Raw genomic sequence first — 23,715 nt, forward strand, 5'->3', positions numbered from 1 at the left:
GGGAAATACAGGAAGAAGCTTCCAGATCTGAGGATGACAAAGTTATGGTGATGGAAAACTGAGAACTGACATCATACTACAGGATGAAAGTCTATCACATTTGTCACTCTTTTTGGTTAACTTTGTTTTTGCTGAGCTTTGTTGCAGACATACAGGTATTAAGTGGAAAGAATAAAATACTGAATCGTGATCTTGTTGACAATACTGAACTGATTTGCAAAATCCTGAAAAAGTGCAACAGGTATTAGTAGACTGTTTGGTAAGATTGGGGGGTGCAGTACGACTTCGTTACCTGGTCAAACAGCAAAATAACTATGAATGAAGAGAAACCCAGGGAATTTATGACTGAAGATGGAGTGATAAAAGGGATGAGGAAAAGGCTAATTGGAGGGGTTGCTGTGGTAGTGTTTAACACTCGTCCCAGTTTTATACCGACACCTTTTATTTAGGTGAGCGAGTCAGAGACTTCTGACATGTCCAATTTAGCAGTTCTCTGGTATTATAGCAATATTTTACTAGAAATAGTGCTAAAGAGGACACATTTCACGGAGCGACACGGCTGAGCCCAGAAAAGTGGTTTAGCTAGTATGACTCATACAACATGGATCATCTCAGCAGGAATTTGAAGAGGAGGATGAGAAAAGCAGGGTCAGAGATGGAATTAATGCTCAAACCAGTGTCACATTAGTAAAATAATGGTGGTACGCTTCAAAATAGGAATTTGCAAGTCCGTTTTAAAAAGCTGTAATTTAATAAACAATGTAACAAAAGGATACGAACCTACACTTATATATATGAAGTTTCTCAAGCAAGGCACACCTTGGCAGGACAGACTAGTCTGTCGAAACCTTCAAACCACAGGCGTTTCATGAATTGAAGACAAAACATCCACGATCTGTACTTAAGTAAAACAACAGACCGAATAGTTTCTCTTAATCTTATATAAGATCACTTTTAAATATTGACACAGGATACTTTACCCTTAAAGGACTTTACAGGTCAAGAATGGCTGACAGTATACAGATGTTTCAACCGTACTTTGCATGAAAACACAGTCTGAGGGTATGTATCGCAAATCAAGAGACAATTTTGTAACATCTGGACACTGGTAACATCTAAGATATTATTTATAGCTAAGCTGAAATCAATGGTATCTGTTTGAAAGGTGTTTCATTTGAGTACACCAAGACTGTGTAATTTACTTCCAACAAAAGGCTGGTGTTTCTATGGGTTCTCCATTTTCACCAGTTTTAGCCAACCTGTGCATGGAGTTCATAGAAGTTGAAATATTAGAGAGATGTAACCCAAACTGTAAGCCTGCTTTGTGGGTGAGATATGTAGACGACATATTTATTGTTTTTTTATGGCGACGACGCAGCTTTAGACTGCTTACTGAATACTGCCAACAACGTTATTGATTCGATAAAATTTACAGTTGAAAAAGAGATTGATGGCAAGATTTCTTTCTTAGATGTTTTAATTCATAGGGATGTAAACAGTAACTCTTTCAAATTTTCAGTTTTTAGAAAAGCTACCAACAAAGAAAATTATATTAATTATTTTTCCCACCACTCACAACAAGTTAAAAGGAATGTAATTATGAGTTTTGTTTTAAGGGCCCTTCGTATATGCGACCCCGCATTTCTAGACGGAGAACTTAAATATGTCGTAGACACCTTTGGGTCCTTAAAGTACCCAGAATATTTTATTACTGACACCATTAGCCGAGCTAAAAAGAAGTTTTATATTGGTCAAGATAATAAGGAAATGAAAGACAAGAAACGATAAAATCTCAAAAGTAGGTGATTATATAAATAAGCACCAAAAGGATATAGAAATTGTTTATACCTACAAAAACACTTTGGCAAAAACTCTTACAAAGAACAATAACAGTATACCAAGAGAAATAACGGTGTTTACAAGGTTCCATGTCCTGATTGCAATGGTTGTTACTACGGGGAAAGTGGTAGGGGATTAGAGATAAGATTAAGGGAACACAGAAGGGTCTATGATCTTCATGCACAGGGCAGTGCTTTGGTGGCTCATAGTTTTAATTTAGACTACAGAATCAATTGTTGCACAAATTATTTTAAAAGTGACGATTCTCACGCGAGAAGATTAGTTGAATGCACTGCTGTAAACATGGGAATAGCTTCTGAAGATAACAAGTCGTTTACAAATGAAGACCCTTTTATAAACGGTTTCATTGCCAAGCTACGGAGGAGTTATGAAGTTCTATTTGACAACGTCTGTGAGATCGAGAGAGAGAGAGAGAGAGAGAGAGAGAGAGAGAGAGAGAGGAGAGAGAGAGGGTATAATTGCTGTATGGATCGTTAAGGACTGGGGTGGCTGTTGGGAAGTTCTGGGTTGTCTGCTGGTGCTGTTGGAGATCAGAGTTCTGTGTTTTGAGTGAGTCTTTGGGCAGTCTTGGGAGAGAGCCTATGATAGGTAGTAGTGTTGGCGGAGTCTATTGAAGGCATTGGAAGTTGGTTGAGTTTTGTGTTTTGTTTTGTTGTTTAGTTGTTGCTAAGTTTGATGTTGTTTGCTTTGGAGTGGTTGTGCCTGTATTGTTGGATTTGTTGTGCTTTTGAGTTCCTGAGGGTTGTATGTGATTGTTGTGGTTGAGGGTTGTTGTTGTTGGGCTGTTGTGGTTTCTTGGTGTGGTTGTGAGTTGTTGAGGTTGTTGTTGTTGCTGGGGGGCTGTTGTGATTCCTTGAGGTTGTTAGTGGGTGTTTGTGTTGCCTTTGTGTGTTGTTGGTGATTGTTTGTCCAGTGGTCTTGGGTTGTGGTTGTGTTCCTTTTTTGTTGTTGTGTTGTATAGTTGTGGGGTTGTGGTTCTTGGTTTTTGTCTTGTGGTTGTTAGTGTTCCAGTGGTTCTTGGTTTTTGTCTTGTGGTTGTTAGTGTTCCAGTGACCTCGACCAGCAGACAGCACAGAATAGCTTGGAGTATCTGGAGTTGGGTAAGTAGATATGTGTTTTGAGAGTTGTTTTTGCTGTTTGTGTTTTTTTTTTCTATGTGTAAGTAGGTCAATTGTCCTGCATATTCTGTAGTGTAAAGAGGAAAGTGTGACAGAGGGTGAGTTTGGCAGCTGGATTGATTAGGTTTATGTGGGGGGGGATTTGCCACTTGTTTTTTTTTAGCTTGTGATCCCGCCACAAAGCAATACTTAAAAGATTTTAATTTTAAAACTGACGTTGACCATGTGAACCCTGATGCTCTGCTTCCTCTTCCCCTCTCTCTCCACATAGCCGACGTCTTGTGGATGTTTCTGACTATGGCACCTATGCAGTGCAAGCAGGAGCAACTTCACAGGTTCGGACATCGAGGAGGTTGGCGCAACTGCCTGTTGAGTTTGGGATTACTTAACTCGCCCCGCCCACCTTTTAAAATGCTCTTAGGGAGGAAACTATCCTCTCCATTACATTTGAACGTTACACTGATGAGGAACACCGTTCAGGTGTTCAAAAGTCTTTGTTCTATTTTTACATAAAATATATTTTTAATATATAATTGTGGTTATTGTTAAAAAATAATCACAATTATATATTAAAAATATATTTCTGAGTGGTATAGTCTTCGTATCTTAACTTACACCCGCGTGTACCAGAATGAAAAGCGACTTTAATTTTTTAGGACTATTACTTTTCTTCTTATCAAGATTTATGAACATAGTTCAGGAAAGAGAACTAAGTCAGAAGGTTTGAAAAGACTTTGGTTAAAATCAATTAAACTGATGTAGCCATTATTTGTAACAGAACATGCTTAAAAGAGGGCCATTCCCTTGAGGGGAAAAAAAAATAATAAATTAATAAAAAATTAATAATAATAATAATAAAAATAAATTAATAATAATAATAATAATAAAAAATAATTAATAACTAATTAATAATATAATAATAATAATAATAATAATTAATAATAATAATAATAATAAGAATAAAATAAGATTAATAAATAAATTAATTAATAATAGAAATAAATTAAATATAATATAATGAAGTAAAATAATTAATAAAATAATAAAAATAATTAATATATGATAATAAAAATAAAATTAATAATAATAATATAAATAATAAATAATATAATAATCATAATACTATTAATATTACTAATAATAATAATAACTTAATAATATTACATAAATAATGATAATAATAATGAATAATAATCATAATAATAAATAATAATAATAATAATAAAAATAATCATAATAATAATAATAATAATAACTAATAATAAAATAATAATAATAATAATAATAATTAATAATAATAATAATAATAATTAATAATGAGTTCCCCGATCAGTTTAAATTTCCACAATTCAAATGCTAGATTTTCGCTTACTCGGGGAATAAGCCTACAAACTACGTTGTTGTTGGTGGATGTGGGGGGTGGTGGGGGGGGGGGGGATAGGGCAGCCCCATGGAAAAACCTAAAAAGGTCTAAAAAATAGGTGTTTCGTGATGAGTTAAGAATACAGGAGTTTTAGGATAGGATGTTTATGATTTATTTATTAGAATACCAATGTAAAGAATAAATAAAGTGCATGTTAAACATTACGTTAAAATCATTTCTAATAAAATATAGCGCATTTATTTGAATTTTCATTGGTGAAACAGAGCGCTATTGGACCATAGATTTTAGCACGTGCCCCGAATAAGCAGGAAGTCGGATCACGCCTTGTTTCTCTCGCTACGACTACGACTGGGTTCCCTGAGGGAATTAGTCTAACCTTCTCGACTTCTGTCTACTGTTTAAATCAAGCAAATAATGAAGTAATTTGTACAAGTTCAATGACGACAAATATTATGCAAAGATAAAAACGACCTTACTATAAAAAAAACCTGCCTTTATCATTAATAAAACTAATTATTCCTTGCTTAATAAATATTACTGATTACATATTGCATGACGACAAAATTCATGTATTCCATGATGACGAAACTCATATATTGCAGGTTGACAAAATTCATATATTGCATGATGGCAAAACTCATACATTGCATGATGACAAAATTCATACATTGCATGATGGCAAAATTCATATATTGCATGATGACAAAAGGCATTTACTGCACGAGGACAAAACTCATATTTTGCATGATGACAAAAATGACGGTGATATGCTTTCCTGGCCAACATCTCGTAAACAGCAATAAATTACATACCACTGCAAAGGCGATTGATAAAAGGTTTCCGAAGGACAAGGATTATTTATACACGGCTATTCATTTCTCTTTGGAGATGATTTCTGGGGGAGGGAAGTACAAACATCTTTGTTTACTACTAAATTCTGCTGGTCATTTGGACTTTTAATTTTTGTAACTCTGCTTTTCATAACTTGCTGCAATAAATTTCAAGCGTGTTTCCTTAAAATGGCAACGACATAAAAGTTTAGATTCCCTGATCAAAGAGATATAAATATATTTGCGTAAATTTTCTTATTTTAGCACAAATACTATAAAAATATAAAAGATTTGAAAGGCAGTTTATAACAGCTTTGCATGGTGGACAAATATATGTAACTCCTGTACTTTATTTCTGGAGAATATTTGTTGTAGTTAAGTATATATATTTTTGTTATTCGAAAAATAATTTTGTGGGGTGGGGGGGATTAAATAGAGCAAACGCAGGCAACAAAACGTAAGCACAGAGTATCAGAATATAAACAGTGACATTTTGCAAAAAAACAAAATAAATAAATAAATAAATAAATAAATAAAACAAAAGACCACTAAGCATGGCAAACCGTCACAGAACGTAAGGCCCACATTCTCAGCTTTCCCTGGTGCGTCTCTTTCCAGTCAATCATTATACCTTTCTTTGCACTTTCTCATAATCGTCAAATGTCTTCTGTATTTCTTTTTTTTTTTTTTTGTCTGTAATGTACTGCATCGTGTACTTCCTTTTTTTCTTTTCGTCCGTCAGAGGCCTTTCTCTTTCATTTGATAATGACTCTAACCGGAGTCATTTCTATCTTCATTTTACTTGTGACCTAGCAAGGTTCTTTTTCATCATTCCTTGCTTTGCCTCAAACCCCGCCTCAAACCCCTTCCCTCACCATTTTCAGTTTTCTGTGAAAGAAAACTATTGAGATGACTTTTATTTATTTTTTTTTTTGTCTTCCCTCAGATCCTAAAATCTACCGAGGCTAGAGGGGTGCAAATTAGTGTGTTGATCAACCAACCTCCGATCATCAAACATACCAAATTGCAGTCCTCTAGCCTCAGTAATTTTTATTTTATGACCGTGCGTCTAGCAACGCAAAAACACAGGCTACCAAGGCCGACTGAGAGTTTCAAGGGCCGCGGCTCGTACAACATTATACCGAGACCACCAGGAGATAGATCTATTTTTGACGGCTTTGATTATATACGCTGTACAGAAAACTCGATTGCGCCGAAGAAACTTGAGCGCACTTTTTGCTTGTTTCCTAAGGTTTCCTATATCGACTTTTTCAGCTGATTCCAGAAGCAGGTGAGGACTTCTTCCCTTCGTGTGCTCAGAGTATCTACTGGTTTGGGTTCTTTTATTACTTCCACATCCTGATTTAGGATTGTCCTTGTATATTTCTGTCCTTCTTTTAATTAAACTTTAATGATCTTTCACAACTGATTTTCACAAAAAATATTGCCATTTTGGCATGAATACTGACACTTACAATAAGATAAGGTTGAATATGAACGTCGGCAAATGTATTCCATAAACCTCGCCTTCTTCTCTCAGGCTGAAATCGAAAAATATTTATTTTATATTTCTTTTTATATAAGATTTGGTTTCTTTCATGCACAAGAGTACGTTTTCCCTTGCATAAACCTGACCATTCAATCAGGTTCATTTCTAATAGCACTGAATTGTTGAAAAGCTCAATTTGGAAGTTTCAAATGTTTCTAAATTTTTTTCTCTCTCTCGTTACTTAAACTACACCTATCATCTTACAACGTGACGAAGTTATTTCAAGTGTGCATTGCAGCTACACCTAGTATACGCTTACATTGCTAGAAATAGTACCGCCATATATATTTACTGTGCTACTGAAACTGCCTGCAAAGACTAACCTTATCTGGCGATTTTATGAGCTTAATTCAGCAGAGATATCACTGGCTGACAGATGTGACGCTGAGGGTAGACCACCTTTGTGTAATATGGGACAGTGAAAAACTCCTTCTTAGACTCAAGACCGTAGCAGGTATTTCGGCCTGTTGTGTGTGTGTGTGTGTGTGAGAGAGAGAGAGAGAGAGAGAGAGAGAGAGAGAGAGAGAGAGAGAGAGAGAGAGAGAGAGAGAGAGAATGCGTAATAACAAAAAATGTAAGGGTCCGATGTGTTGTGACGACCGCCGGGTATATACTAAGAATCAAAGCCACCGTTCAAAATTATACATAAAATAAAACATTAACTATGACCACGAGTAGAGTAGGTGTTTCATGATTCACATAAATATTCACTGCATAAATAAAAACTACACCAAAACAACTATAGGCGACTGTGAATCAAGACACCAAAAAAGCCGGAATTAGGAAATGAGCAATAAAAAAAATAACGGGAAGTGGAAAGACGCAAACCTGAATCCACGTGGAAATAGAGTTCACGGGAAAATCAATAAACCGCGAAGTTCGCGAAAGACGGCAAATAGATCAGGCCGAGAACCGTGATGTCGTAACCTGTGAACGTAGGTGTTTGGAGTGCAGTATCAGTGTTCCCTAAACAGTTTTTGTGGATTGAGCAAGGAGGAGGAGGAACATATTCATCGTAGAAAGGCAAGAAGAAGATATAGAAGAATTCATAAACTTTTCAATAAAAATTGCTGGACTTATATCCTGACTAAGTTTCCAAGATGTTATCCATATTATCGAGGTACTCATCAAAATAGTTTTTGCGCGTGGATTTCATAGGAAAAAGGGATAAAATATCAATGTATCAAACAGATTACTAATGACAAGGAAATCACCAGCAACGCTGATCCGAGAGAAGGGATAAGGATTACAAAAGGAACAAAATACAGTGCTTATGAGTAACTATAACCAACCCACAGAAATTGCTTCGGACGTCATTAACTTTAAAAAAAATAGTTCACTAACAGCAAAACAAACGCCACACACAACGAAATCCTTGATAAGGGGACAAACACTACCAACATTCCTGTTTCTTGATTCTCCTTAGTGCTCCTAATGAAATCGAAAGCTTGACTTTCAAGTCACTGACCCCTGTGGGATTGTTCTATATGAATAGGGGTCATCTATTGATAATAATAATAATAATAATAATAATAAATAATAATAAATAATAATAATCAATAATAATAAATAATTTTAAAAATAAGTCAAGTTAAGCAACATTGGGGCTGGTCAGTCGTTGGATGGGTGACCGCTCTCCTCGGCGTTGATTCCTTGGGAAAGGATCTTTACCATAATTTCCTCAGTCTACTCAGCTGTAAATGAGTATCTATCCCTGATGGGGTAGGGTCCAGCTATGGGATAAATAGCAAAACTCAGCAACGATGGAAAGAAATGAAGGAATAAACGAAACGAACGAGTAAATGGAACCTCTGGCAAACAGAGGAGCTTCGTCCGGCAACCAGGTATTCAACCCAATTGAAGGGGAAGACGGTCAGGTACTTGGAGGTCGTCATCCAGCAACTGATCACCACAAACGACAGTAATCAACAGCCTGAGATTGGAGTACAGAAGCAAAAAGGAAGAAATGGACAAGAGAAGAAAATAGGAAATATGGAGATGCTACATCAGAAGCAACCCGACGGAGAGAGGATATAGAAGAAGATTGGTCAACATCTGGAAGGAGAGGAATAACACCCCCCAAACAGAGCAGAGGCTGGCAGACCAAGAAAGGAACATAAAGAAAAAGAACTGGCTCTCCCCAACAGAAAGAGAAGAACTGGAAAGGGAAATGTCACACGACAACGAATTACACGAAGACGAACTGAGAGACGATGCCACAGAAGACGACAGGGAGGATGAGGTATCAAACAACGACACACGAAGAAACACCGACGAAGTAACAGACAGGACGGAATGGGTAGAAAAAGGATTAGACAATGGATGGAGCCAGATACAGAGAGAACAAAGATCCCCTCCATGAAAGCCTACAACAAAATTAAGGGAAAAAACAAGTGAGGTTCAATGAAAAAAACAATAATGCATAATACACAACTTTGAGGTCAATGAAATAATGGGCATAATACACACCACTTTGAGGTCAATGAAATAATGGGCATAATACACACCACCAGTATCACAGAAACAAATAACTTGGCATATGCAGGAGCAAGATTAGTAGCAGAACTGATGGGGATTCGAACACCAACACCACCAGCACAACCAACCCAACAGCAACCTCCTTGGAAAAGGCGCCTGGAAAAGCAAATCATGGTGATGAGATCTGACTTGAGTAAACTGAAAGAGATGGCAGAAAAAAGGCTAAGAAACAAGAAAACAAGGGAGGAACTCGACGAGAAATACAAAGTACAAGAGAGGGGACTAAACAACACAATAGAAGATGTAAAACAGAGGCTTAAGGCCAAAGCACACAAGATCCAACGGTACATGAACAGGAATAAGGGATACCAACAGAACAAACTATTCGGAACCAACTAGAAAAGACTATACAGCCAACTAAGAGGGGAAGACAACCACCCAGAAATTCCTGAAGCCGAACCAAGTAAGAGACTCTGGGAAAACATATGGAGCAATCCAGTATCACACAACAAACATGCAACATGGCTCCAGGAAGTCAAGGAAGAAGAAACAGGGAGAATAAAACAAAGATTCACAGAAATCACGACAGACACAGTCAGACACCAACTAAAGAAAATGCCAAACTGGAAAGCCCCAGGTCCCGCCCATGAAGTCCATGGATACTGGCTCAAAAACTTCAAGGGGCCCTACACCCCAACCCAAGAATAGCAGAAAACAACTCCAGCATTGTATCTCAAATCACCATGCACCCAAATGGATGATCCACAGGAAGAACATCCTTAGTACAAAAAGACAAGAGTAAGGGAAATATAGCCAGTAACTACAGGCCTATACCTGCCTACCATAATGTGGAAGTTACTAACAGGGATCATCAGTGAAAGGCTATACACTACCTAGAGGAGACAAACACCATCCCCACCAACAGAAAGGCTGCAGAAGGAAGTGTAGGGGCACAAAAGACCAGCTCCTGATAGACAAAATGGTAATGAAGAACAGTAGGAGAAGGAAAAACCAACCTAAGCATGGCATGGAAGAGACTATAAGAAAGCCTTCGACATGATACCACACACATGGCTAATAGAATGCCTGAAAATCTTAGGGGCAGAGGAAAACACCATCAGCTTCCTCAAAAATACAATGTGCAACTGGAATACAATACTTACAAGCTCTGGAATAAGACTAGCAGAGGTAATATCACGAGAGGGATCTTCCAGGGCGACTCACTGTCCCCACTACTCTTCGTAGTAGCCATGATTCCCATGACAAAGTACTACAGAAGATGGATGCCGGGTACCAACTCAGAAAAGAGGCAACAGAATTAACCATCTGATGTTCATGGACAACATCAAGCTGTATGGTAAGAGCATCAAGGAAATAGATACCCTAATCCAGACTGTAAGGATTGTATCTGGGGACATCAGGATGGAGTTTGGAATAGAAAAATGCGCCTTAGTCAACATACAAAAAGGCAAAGTAACGAGAACTGATGGGATAAAGCTACCAGATGGGAGCAACATCAAACACATAGATGAGACAGGATACAAATACCTGGGAATAATGGAAGGAGGGGATATAAAACACCAAGAGATGAAGGACACGATCAGGAAAGAATATATGCAGAGACTCAAGGCGATACTCAAGTCAAAACTCAACGGCGGAAATATGATAAAAGCCATAAACACATGGGCAGTGCCAGTAATCAGATACAGCGCAGGGAATAGTGGAATGGACGAAGGCAGAACTCCGCAGCATAGATCAGAAAACCAGGAAACATATGACAATACACAAAGCACTACACCCAAAGAGCAAATACGGACGACTATACATAACACGAAAGGAAGGAGGGAGAGGACTACTAAGTATAGAGGACTGCGTCAACATCGAGAACAGAGCACTGGGGCAATATCTGAAAACCAGTGAAGACGAGTGGCTAAAGAGTGCATGGGAAGAAGGACTAATAAAAGTAGACAAAGACCCAGAAAATTACAGAGACAGGAGAATGACAAACAGAACAGATGACTGGCACAACAACCAAGCACGGCAAAATACATGAGACAGACTAAAGAACTAGCCAGCGATGACACATGGCAATGGCTACAGAGGGGATAGCTAAAGAAGGAACTGAAGGAATGATAACAGCGGCACAAGATCAGGCCCTAAGAACCAGATATGTTCAAAGAACGATAGACGGAAATAACATCTCTCCCATATGTAGGAAGTGCAATACGAAAAATGAAACCATAAAACCACATAGCAAGCGAATGCCCGGCACTTGCACAGAACCAGTACAAAAAGAGGCATGATTCAGTGGCAAAAAGCCCTCCACTGGAGCCTGTGCAAGAAACATCAGCTACCTTGCAGTAATAAGTGGTACGAGCACCAACCTGAGGGAGTGATAGAAAACGATCAGGCAAAAGATCCCTCTGGGACTATGGTATCAGAACGGATAGGGTGATACGTGCAAACAGACCAGACGTGACGTTGATTGACAAAGTCAAGAAGAAAGTATCACTCATTGATGTCGCAATACCATGGGACACTAGAGTTGAAGAGAAAGAGAGGGAAAAAATGGATAAGTATCAAGATCTGAAAATAGAAATAAGAAGGATATGGGATATGCCAGTGGAAATCGTACCCATAATCATAGGAGCACTAGGCACGATCCCAAGATCCCTGAAAAGGAATCTAGAAAAACTAGAGGCTGAAGTAGCTCCAGGACTCATGCAGAAGAGTGTGATCCTAGAAACGGCACACATAGTAAGAAAAGTGATGGACTCCTAAGGAGGCAGGATGCAACCCGGAACCCCACACTATAAATACCACCCAGTCGAATTGGAGGACTGTGATAGAGCAAATAAATAAATAAAAAAAAATAAAAATAATAAATAAATAAATAATAATAATAATAATAATAATAATAATAATAATAATAATAATGCATGCCAAGAAACAACAACCCTGGTTGAACACGAAACCAATAGCTTTCCAAGACTGAATGCTCAAAGCCCATGTGAGTACTGCCCCTCTAGCTATGACGTCACAAACAGAGGCATCTCGCAGCATCAGACGAGGCAGGCAGACCGCTTTTATACCTGAAGCATAACCAAAATAAAAATATGTGGATAAACCAGTCTGAAGAATAACTTTGGAATTAAACTAATTGGAGACAACGGTAAATAGAAAGCAGATAAAACATAAACGGACGAGGCAACTGGATGGATTAAGAAAACAGAGGACAAATAGACAAATCAGCTTTTCAAATTTAAACAGAGTATGTCCAAAACGAGAACATTAACAGAAATGGGCTGATATGACTATATATAGAGAAGTAAGTAATGCTAGGCTATGTTGATACTAATGAAACTTGATGAAAGATTCAGAACACTTTTGAACAATTCCGCTGTCAGGATGCAAATGAAATATTGAGAACGCTGCTCTTCGGCCTTACCAGGACGACAAGGATCGAATGATTGCCGATTGTTGACATACTTCTGTTTGACAACGAAGTGCAAAAGTGAAATGAGAAAAAGAGGACGAATCCAAAAGTGAACGTTGCCTAGTTATTACCTCCCTTATCGTATTCTCACCTTGATAAGGGGCTCTGCTCTTTAAACAACCTGCAGGCGACGACTTAGGTATAACCCCATCTCCTACTGTTACAAAGTTAACTATATGGATCTCGAAGCTTTCAGACGCGGGCAATAAAATTCTTTGGAAGCTTGACTTACGAATGAACAATTTCGTAACCCCTCCATTTGTCTTTTCCATGACGAGTGAAGGAAATGTGCAGATGAAATGTGACACCAGAGAAGTGGAAAGAGGTAATTTTTGTTCCCCTCATGAGAGCAATATCAGATGTCATGACTACTGGACGATTTTCTTTTCAGCCCCTGCATCTCTAACATCATGGCCTGCTTGCTGTGAAACAGGTTGATGTCAAGTGAAAGAACACTTGAATGGAATATAGTATTGAGGGCAAAGGCCAAGTGCTGGGACCTATGCGGTCATTTAGCGCTAAAAAAGGAAATTGGGGATTGAAAGGTTCGAGAGGTGTAACAGGAGGAAAACCTCTAAAGCAGTTGCACTATGAGACAAATGTTGAGAGGGGTTGGCTAGCAAGCTAGAAGAAAGAGAATATGAATGAAGGTACAGTAAAAGGAATGAAAGGGGTTGCAGCTAGGGACCGAAGCAATGCTGCAATGAACCTTAAGTAATGCCTACAGTGTGCAACGTGAGGTGCACTAACAGCACTATCCCCCTACGGAGGAAAGGGTACTAGATGATTTGCCAAACTGGTTTTACTGTCTCGAATTATCCTACATCAGCAGTGGATCGAACTGTTTAATAGGAAATAAGGAAAACTGCCATGAATCTAGCCAAGGTAAAATTCTTGGGCATTCCACTGAGGATAGAAGTTCACCCTCGACTTGGTTCGGAAGTCACGTAAAGCCGTTGGTCCCGTTGCTGAATAACTACTGGTTCCATGCAATGTAAAAACACCAAACAAACAAACAATCTAGCCAGGGCACAGTGGGCCAGAATGGGACTTAAAGAGATAAAAATACTTTCAGTGCAAAAACTAGCTTTATTTGGGATTAACATTATTGTAAAACATTATAAGAGGAAATAAATATAAAATCGGATTGGTGATTTTGAGCACATATATTCTGTAATTTGGTAATTCTGCAAAGCTTATTTTCTTGGGAAATAAGTGAAATCATGGAAACTAAAGCAATAATATCTTAATTGTAATACATTTTGTACAATGGCCAATAAAGAGCATAAAAATACAACAACAAAAAAAGCTTCCTTTCAAGAGATTACGTCATTGAAATAAGGTAAAAGCAAGTAAAATAAATGATTTGAAGATGATAAGGAATGCAAGAATAAATGCTGAAAGGATAAGCCATTTAGCCTATATAAGAGAAGCGCTAAATGATCTTCATTTAAGGTACATGTCTCATGTTTATGGTCCTTCACTTGATATTTCAGAATCTGTAATGAGGAGATGGCTGTAGAAAAGGCCAGCGGTTGGGGGGCTGCTGGCTACTTCCCTGGCCTTGGACCGAGATGGACACCACCACTACCACCTAAACCGAAACCACCAGACAAGACAAAATTGGAAACAGCTGGAGAAACGGCCGGTGGTTGGGGGGCCCCTGGCTATTTCCCTGGCCTTGGACCGAGATGGACACCACCACCACCTAAACCGAAACCACCAGACAAGACAAAAATTGAAACGGGTGGAGAAATGGCCGGCGGTTTGGGGGCCACTGGTTACTTCCCTGGCCTTTGATCGAGATGGACATCACCACCACCACCTACATCGAAACCACCAGACAAAAAAAAAAAGGAAATGGGTGGAGAAATGGCTGGCGGTTGGTGGACCACTGGCTACTTCCCTGGCCTTGGATATTTTTTAACATTATGAGAGTTCCTACATAATATACAAACTCTCAGTCCTTTAATTTAGTAAGACTCACTGGTTGGAGGGAGGAATCTGAGTGAGTCTCCTGAACTAACTGTAGCTCTTAACACCTGGGCTGCTACACCTGGTCGAAAAAGCGAGGAGTGACCTGCCTCTGACAAATTGATCAGAGTATAAGAACTGCCAGATCAAGTCAGACTTCTGGACCTTTTTGAATGAGTGAGGAATCATAACTCATGAAAAAAGCTAGGAAGAATTATTAAGAGTCAGATCCAGTAAAGCAAAGAACCGAGGAAACTTTGCCTTATTGCCAGAGTCTTCTTCCTCCCTTTGCTAGAGGAAGGAGCTGGATTGGTTCTAAGATTCTAACAAGAAAAAATGAATGGCAGCTTGATGTGTAGACTAACCGCATCAGACACTAGTTCAGCAAGTGTAGGTTCGAGTCCTATTCTCAGCCCAAAGGGAGAGAAGTAGGAGAACGAGGAAGGAGGAGAAGAGGGCAGTCATTCTTGATTCCTTTTCACATCCAGAAATACACATCTTAGGTGAGATGCAACCTGTCCTCTTAAAGGCGCTGGGTAAGAAAACAAATGAAAGGTTCCAAGGACTTGTGGGCAAAGACCCAGCGGAAGAAAGACAAATGTGGTCCTGATGAGGCCACATCTATCTTCCAGACTGACATATTCTTCGGAATGCCAGGACTGGACCAGGCCATTGACTTCATGAGCTCTCAGGCAGATTGTACAGGTGTTATCATTGCCAGTTGCAAAGTACATCCTTCCCATCATTTAGTGAAGCCTTTTCCGGAAAGTACCACGGCACTATAGAACAAAGTAATGACTGACCTGGATCATCGATTACAAAGTCCAAGCCACAAGGGATCATGAAGGACTCGAATCTGGCAACGGATGCTGAATGATTCAGAGTTCACTACGACATCTGAGACGAAGTCGCTATATCAATACCCTCCTTTTGAAGGGTGATATTAAGGAAGGATCATGCAAATCATTTATCCTCTTTGCCAATGCCTACCAACTCTGGACTGTCACATGACAAATGCTCAGAGGGCTCTGCATTTCTTGTCGGGAGACATCTCATCTGAATCCGTCAACAACTGAGCACCACTCACTAAGATGCCTTTCCAGCGGTGTTCAGTCGAAAAGTCTGAGTGCAAAGTTGAAACGAGTTGTGTCAACTGAACTGGTAACAAACACCTAGTCAGTGCCAACACTTATTGCTCATCAGTCAAATCAGCTGAGTCGCGAGTCAAACATCGACTTTGAGGAGTCGAACAAGCATGACCGCATGGCTATAGAATACCTCTTCAGAGGTCGTGACGCCAAAGAATCATGCCATCGACATGATCCATGAGGCAATGAACCACTGGAATCGGATAACAACCGTGTACTGAAAGGTATGCCTCTCCAGCGGTGTTCAGTTGAAACCTGCCCAAGGGTAGTCAGACCCTAAGATGCAGCTGTCATGGTTTCCCAGAGCGTCTCACACAGCCATTGGAAAGGCATCTTTACGGAGGTGTCTAAGCTTTAGTCTAGCTCAGAAGCATCCAGCTTGGAGAATGGGTGCCAGTGGTGGTTTAAGGAGAAGTCTAGGCAGTTGAAGAGGCCATTGTAGCACCCACTACTCATCAGATGCCTCCCAAGAAGTCTAGAGGTGTTCCTTTGGCACAGGATCAATCATCCTGCAGTTTCTGGGGTTCTCCAGAACATTTTTCTTCAGTTTATGAGGAAAAGAGAGCTGCTTCTGACAGACGTAAGTGTTAGCGTGTCTGTACAGTGGCTTCTGAGCGACTGAACACTTCACAGCTTCTAAAGTGCCCAAGTTTTCCTTTGCAATAGCAAGTTGACGACGAACTAGCATTGGACATTCATAAGGAAAATTTGCTCCTTTAATAAAAAATCTAAATGAAAAGCTACCAACAATAAGCAATACTTCACCAGTATGAAATACAACTTGTAACCGACAACAAATTTCTAATCATCAATAGCTGAGGATCGACAACCACCGTCGTCTACCGGCAGAAACAAATTGACAGGCCTTTGCCTAGTTGTTCCTCTCTTCCCCTATAGTGGGTGGGGCTAGTTCCTACACCAAAACAAAAGAATCACTACCGCCGATTACAAATTTTAGCTGTCGTTAGTTAGAAACTATAGCTATGTAATTACTTGGTAAGTTACATATACAGAATGAAGTGATTAGCTTATTTGTTCCTCATACTGCCATTATGTACTATGTAATTACCAGTTAACCCTCTTACGCCGAAGCGGTAAAAAAAAATTGTCTCCCGTGTGCCGGAGGTGTTTCAGAGTGAGCGCGGAAGCGGAAAAAATATTTTTTTCAAAAAATCACAGCGCGCTTAGTTTTTCAAGATTAAAGAGTTCATTTTTTTTGGCTCCTTTTTTTATTTTTTTGGTCATTGCCTGATGTTTAGTATGCAACCATCAGAAAATGAAAAATTTATCACTTTCTATCATAATTAAATAATGCGATAAATGATAGCACAAAAACGAAATTTCATATATAATTGTATTCAAATCGCGCGGTGCGCAAAACAGTTAAAGGTAACAATTTACTTTTTTTTCGTTGTAATGTACACTAAATTGCGATCATTTTGCTATATAACACATTGTAAAACGATAAAAGCAACAGAGAAAATATTATCACAAAATAATGCATGAATTCGTAACGTGCGGACGTAAACAAATATTTTTTTCATATTCACCATAAATCTAAATATTGTCCTAGAGACTTCCAATTTCTTTAAAAATGAAGACAAATTATTGAATATTACTATACTGTAAGAGTATTAGCTTACAATTGCAGTTTTCGACCATATCTGACGAGTTAAAGTTGACCGAATGTCGAATTTTTTTATATATATATTTTTTATATGCAATTATTTCGGAAATAAGAAAAGCTACAACCTTCAAATATTTTTAGTTTTATTCTACATGAATTTGCACACATTTTCATATATAAAACTCTATGAAATGCCTAATATGAAACGGAGCAAATATTCTGAGAATGGTACGTACGCATTTCGGAGATTTGTGGCGGAGAATCCGCGCGCGGATAGGGAAGTATAGATTTTTTTTTAAATTCACCATAAATCTAAATATTTTGCTAGAGACTTCGAATTTGTTTCAAGATGAAGATAAATGACTGAATATTACTCCGACTGTAAGAGTTTTTTGGCTTACAATTGCGTTTTTCGACCATTTCGGTAGAGTCAAAGTTGACCGAATGTGGTTTTTTTCTATTTATCTATTATATGCAACTATTTCAAAAATGAGAAAAGCTACAACCTTCAAATTAGTTTTTAATTGTATTTTACATGAATTGCGCACATTTTCATATATAAAACTTTATGTAACGGCTAATTTAAAATGGTGCAAACATTACCACAATCGCACGTATGATTTTTTTTCGGAAGAGTTTAACCGCGCGGACGTAAAGAAAATTTTATTTTTTTCATAAATTCACCATAAATCGAAATATTGTGCTAGAGACTTCCAATTTGTTGCAAAATTAAGGTAAATGCTTGAATATTACTAGAATATAAGCGTTTTAGCTTACAATTGCGTTTTTCGACCATTTCGGTAGAGTCAAAGTTGACCAAAGGTTGAAATTTTGGCAATTATCGTTATTTATATGAAAATATCTCAAAACTGATAAAAGCTACAATCATGAGTATTTTATTGTTGTATTCTACATAAAAATACGCACATTTTCATATATAATACTTCATGTAACGGCTAATTTACAATGGTACAAAAATTATGTCAAAGTGACGAAATAATTTCCGAGATGTGTCACAGATACTTTTTAGCGCGGCAAGAAAGAAATTCGCGCTTGCGCGCCTGCGTAACGATTATAAACAAAACAACACCTTGATCCGTGAACTCCCAGCATCCCCCAAGGTGCGTGATTCAAAAGTTTTTGGCTGGTAGGCCTAAAAGTATTTTTCCGCGAATTTAAAAAAAAACTTTTGTAAGTCGACGTAAAATACGTCCAGTCGGAGTAAGAGGGTTAAGTCAATTATACAAAATTGGGGCTTTATGGCCTGGCACAAGAGAAGAATGAGCTTTTATTCCAACATCTGTACACTTAAAAATATTATTATAAAATAAAGGGTTTAAACCTAGTTAAAACAGATTACATATACAGTGCCCGCAAAAAACTATAAATTTTTACTGCAAAAAAATCTACTGTAAGGACACTATTTTGCCAAATGTCCTTCCTTCCTCTGTACATACTTTTCATACCATATACTGAAATGTAGAGCAATTCACAGCCTATCCCCTAATATATATATATCATGTAACTCTCTGCACAAAGATATATGTATATTTTCAGCTGCCAAGAAACACAATCGCAGCGGGGGCTCCATCCCCTTTTGTATGTGTGTGCGTGCATGACAGAAACTACGTTTCCGTCGGCACTGCTGCCTCATATACAGCCTTCTCTGTTTATCCTCCTTTAGCCTTCTTTTGCTACGGGCTGCTCTTGAGCAAAAGCCCGTGCTGGCATAAAGCCAGCTTAATATTCAACAACAACAGCCTTCTCTGTTCAATAAAGTTAGTTAGAGCTTTCTCCTTGTCTGATTCAAGTCCTCACACTATACACGAGATAATTTGTATAGATTTCACTTGCGTCCCCACCATGGAAATAGTGGGCGGCACTTAACTTCGTTTGGTTAGTTGTCTCAGACTCACGCCGCTGCTCTGCCAGGCCTACAGCCTTCAGTGAGCCACCCACGCTCACTGAGGAAGAAGCTAATTTATGTCACTGTTATATGCCACCATTTTCACTTTCCACGAACTTTGCCACCCTATGACTTCGCTCCAAGTGGTCTATTGGGTCGAACTAAGCTTTCAATGGAAGAGAAGAACTGTGCCCTAACCCTATTAGAACAAGGTATTTCTGCGATATGCCTAGCCACAGACCTGAAAGTCACTAGGATGGCAATTTACAACCTCAAGAAAGCTGCTGCATATAGCCCCTTGTGCTGCACCACCCAGAAACCCTGACAGTGTTATGGTTTGGGGTGCTTTAGTGGAAATAAGGGCACTGGTGGACTGTACTTTCTTCCTAAGAATGTAACAATGAAGGGCAGTAATTATATTGATGTTTTGAAGGATCACATGTTGGTGATGTAGGGGTGATCATGATGTGTGACTTTTTTATGCATGATGGTGCCTTGACAACAGGTCAAAAGCTGTGTAAAGTTCCCTGTGGACAACAATATCAATGTTTTGGAGTGGCCAGGCAATTCCACAGCTTTGAATCCAAACGAGAATGCCTGGAATAAAATAAAAAATTAAATAGAAAAAACTGACCAACCAACTTCAAGGAACTGAAGGAGGCACTGAGGAATCTTTGGATCACCATGGATGCCTCATACTTCTCCAACCTTGGAAATTGATGCCCAGGCAACTTCAGATGGTAATCAAGAACCAGGGGAACATGACCAAGTGCTAGTGTACAATAAAAAAGAAAATACATGAAAGTTGCATTTAAATTAAAATAAAACATTTGTTTTTTTTTATCCAAAATTTCTTAATGCATCGATTGTTGTGCGGGCATTTACTTTTAAATCTCAGCATGGGATTTCAGGTGAAGTCCAGCTTTCTTTTCCTGCTGATAAAATAGGGAGCAGTACACCAGAATGTGCTCAGCAAACTTGTAATCTGTTATGAAGAGCACAAACAGGTGCAGCACTACCATCTAAAATGCATATTAATGAATTAGAGCAGTATGCATGACCCTTAATCATGTTGAAATAACTCCAGCCTTCCAGATGCTACTAAAACTTGTAGACAAGAGGCTAATATAATCACTAAAGCTTTAATATTTCTTACTACTATTACAGAAAGCAGGAAACCACCTAAACTTTTTAGACAAAGAGTAAAACATATTGAATATTTCAGAGATTCTCATGGGCTCTTTTTAGTCATAGTAGATGACCAAGCATTTTCCTATTAATATTCAAAATGAGCTCCAGCCTTATATAATGTTGTCAACTATATGGGAAAGCCATGTAACATAACTATATAGGATTCAACCTTTTGGAGACCAGCTCAGTTGTCTGGTTAAACTAAGATATACTTAACTTATTTTAAAGAGACGTAAGAAACAAATGTCTCTGGACAGTTTTGTTGACTGATAGAGGTCCAGTGACTCATAAGCTGGTCGTAGTGCAAGTAAATAATGAAGAGGGGAAGTAAACCCAGACAGTACCACTAAAATATGTAGAGAAGTAAGTCCTTCTGGAGGGGGATTCTCTTCCAAAAAAATAACCTCTCCTTCTCCCTCTCCCCTCCTCTCCATCTTCCATACACTAACAAGTCTTCCATTAAGGTAAGAGGAATGTTAAATGTTCATTATTCAGCATTCATTTATATTTAATTCTCATCGTTTTCTGTATGTAAAACTGTGTTTATTCCCTATAAAATGCATTAAAAAATATTTTTGGGGTCTGGAATGCATTAATTGTATTTATATTCTTCCTTATGAGAATTATGATTTTGGTTTTCGTACATTTCGAACTTCATCGGAGGTTCCGGAACAGATTAAGTACTACATACAAAAACCAATGTTCCACTATAGTTACAAAAAGCTAAATTTGATGCAGCAGTCTGCGAGTAAAGTATGCTCCAGAATACTACTTATTGCCAAATGTTACTGCAAGCTTAACCCTTCCCAATAAGCCATAAGGTTTCATGATATTAGATTAAGTTCATATTCTAATGACCATGGATGCCTGCAGCATTTTTTCCAAGGGGGGAGGACAAATTTTAATACATACATTGATAGTTTCTGGTATCAAGCAGACAACAAACACTTATGACCCTTTGTACTAGTAAGTTAATTCCAAAAATAGTATCAATGACTGCAATTCTTTAATGAATAATGTATGTATGTATGTATGCATGTGTATAATATATATATATATATATATATATATATATATATATATATTATATATATATTATATATATATATAATATTATATATATATAATATATATGATATATATATATAATATATATATATATAATATATATAATATATATGTTTAATATACTATATATATATATATATATATAAATATATTATATATATATGTGTATACATATATTATAATATATATATATATATATATATATATATATATATATATATTATTATATACACATACATACATATATATATATATATATATATATATATATATATATAACTATATATATATATATATATATCTATCTATATATATCTATATACATATATACTATATATATATATATATATATATATATATATATACATACATATACATATATATATATATATATATATATATATATATATTACATATATATATATATATATATATATATATATCTATATATATATATATAATATGCACTGTGGAATTGAACGAAAAAATAGTGATGTAGTTTGAAAGGTAATAATCTTTTAAAGGTAGTCACTGTCCATTTGAAAAGGAAAAGCATACTATGGGGTTGCCCCCAACCCCCGTTCCTACGTGCAGGCAGCCATGCTAATGACTGGCAGAATTGTGCGATTAAGTACACACAAATTTTCATTGCTACAAACCAGTAATTAAATTATTCTGGCATTCGAAGAAGAAGTCACTAGGACAGCCCCAAAACTATAGTCTTCACTGGGGGTTTGAGTCATCTAAACAATTGTGCAGGGGTCACTGTCGGAGCCTAAGGAGAGCCAGCAGATCAAGCAGATGTGGATTTGTTTTTGGAATGATCCAATTAAAAAAAATGTAAAGATAAAAAGCTTGCCATTATTAAGTGAATGTAGCACTCATTTGGATGCAGATAATTTGCATATTACCCAACTAAGAAATTGAATCAAAAAACCTCCTAAATGTTCCACTGCATACCACAGCCATAATGGATAGTACCCAAACAGATAGGCCTAGAGGGAGCAGCAAAGGTACATGACTAAACTCACTTTGTTAGGACTAAGACCATGTAAACATGGAATCGTCCTAAACCAGAAGATGGTCTCACCTGGATTCTAATGAGCCAACCTTGATGTCAAACTTGAGAACTCTTCTAATTAGGTTTAAATGCAACCCCTTCCCAACCACAATCCCTTCTATTCATAGGCATTATTACATTGAATTCTCACTAACATGGAAATATCCATGCACGGTTCTTATTACCTAATCGCAAAGTAAGGGGACACTATTCTTAAGTTCCTCGTTGGATGTGTGGTTTGTGTGCTCGCCTACCAGTTCAGAAGTCTTGAGTTTGATTCCCCACTCTGCCAATGTGGAATCAGAGGAATTTGTTTCTGGTGATTAGCTAGAAATTAATTTCTCGATATAATTTGGTTCGGATCCCACAATAAGCTGTAGTCCTGTTGCTAGGCAACCAACTGATTCCTAGCCACGTAAAAATATCTACCTAATCATTCAGGCCAGCCCTAGGAGAGCTGTTCATCAGCTCGGTGGTCTGGCTAAACTTAGTTACCTATATTTAACTTGACTGTGCTAACTTCTCCTCACCTATCCTAACCTGGCAGAGAGGCTTCACTCAATCCTCTTTCCCTCTTTAAGAGAATAATGTACAGTAAAACCAAGATAGCCTACAGGCATTCCACCGGGTCATGATTCCTGGCATTGCCAAAAATAACCTGGGATGCACTACTACCTATAGCCTGAGCAATTAAGTTTTAAACAAGAAGCCTAGCCTACCATATAGATATTATTTAATTTAGAATATAGGTAGTAGGTACCTACTTCTACCGTAGGTCGCCATGGCTATGTGGATAGACTAGCCAAAGAGTTTAAAAGGCATATGAGTACTACCTAGCAAAGACCATTACATACCTATGACAATTAAAAACAGAAGAGACCGTTAACATTGTTTCTTACCTTAATACGACATAACAAATGCAGTGGAAACCCCTGAAAATACACGCACACGGGACAAACAAAGTTCGGTAATGTTGTGGCTCACAGATGACATTTTGACAGAAGCTCTCGACTCGTAGCGTAATTT

The 23,715-nt window shown here is 37.8% G+C and overlaps 1 long non-coding RNA gene across 1 annotated transcript in view; it reads right to left on the reverse strand.

Annotated features, from left to right (window-relative positions):
* Window positions 1-23,715, reverse strand: part of LOC135205746 (uncharacterized) — a 25,976-nt gene extending 2,261 nt beyond the window's left edge. Inside the window, exon 1 of the long non-coding RNA XR_010312588.1 lies at window positions 23,589-23,715. This is a non-coding gene — a long non-coding RNA (uncharacterized LOC135205746). The remainder of the gene's footprint in view (window positions 1-23,588) is intronic.

The sequence above is a fragment of the Macrobrachium nipponense genome, chromosome 24 (genome assembly GCF_015104395.2).
Source record: "Macrobrachium nipponense isolate FS-2020 chromosome 24, ASM1510439v2, whole genome shotgun sequence".
In the NCBI taxonomy this organism is placed as follows: domain Eukaryota; kingdom Metazoa; phylum Arthropoda; class Malacostraca; order Decapoda; family Palaemonidae; genus Macrobrachium; species Macrobrachium nipponense.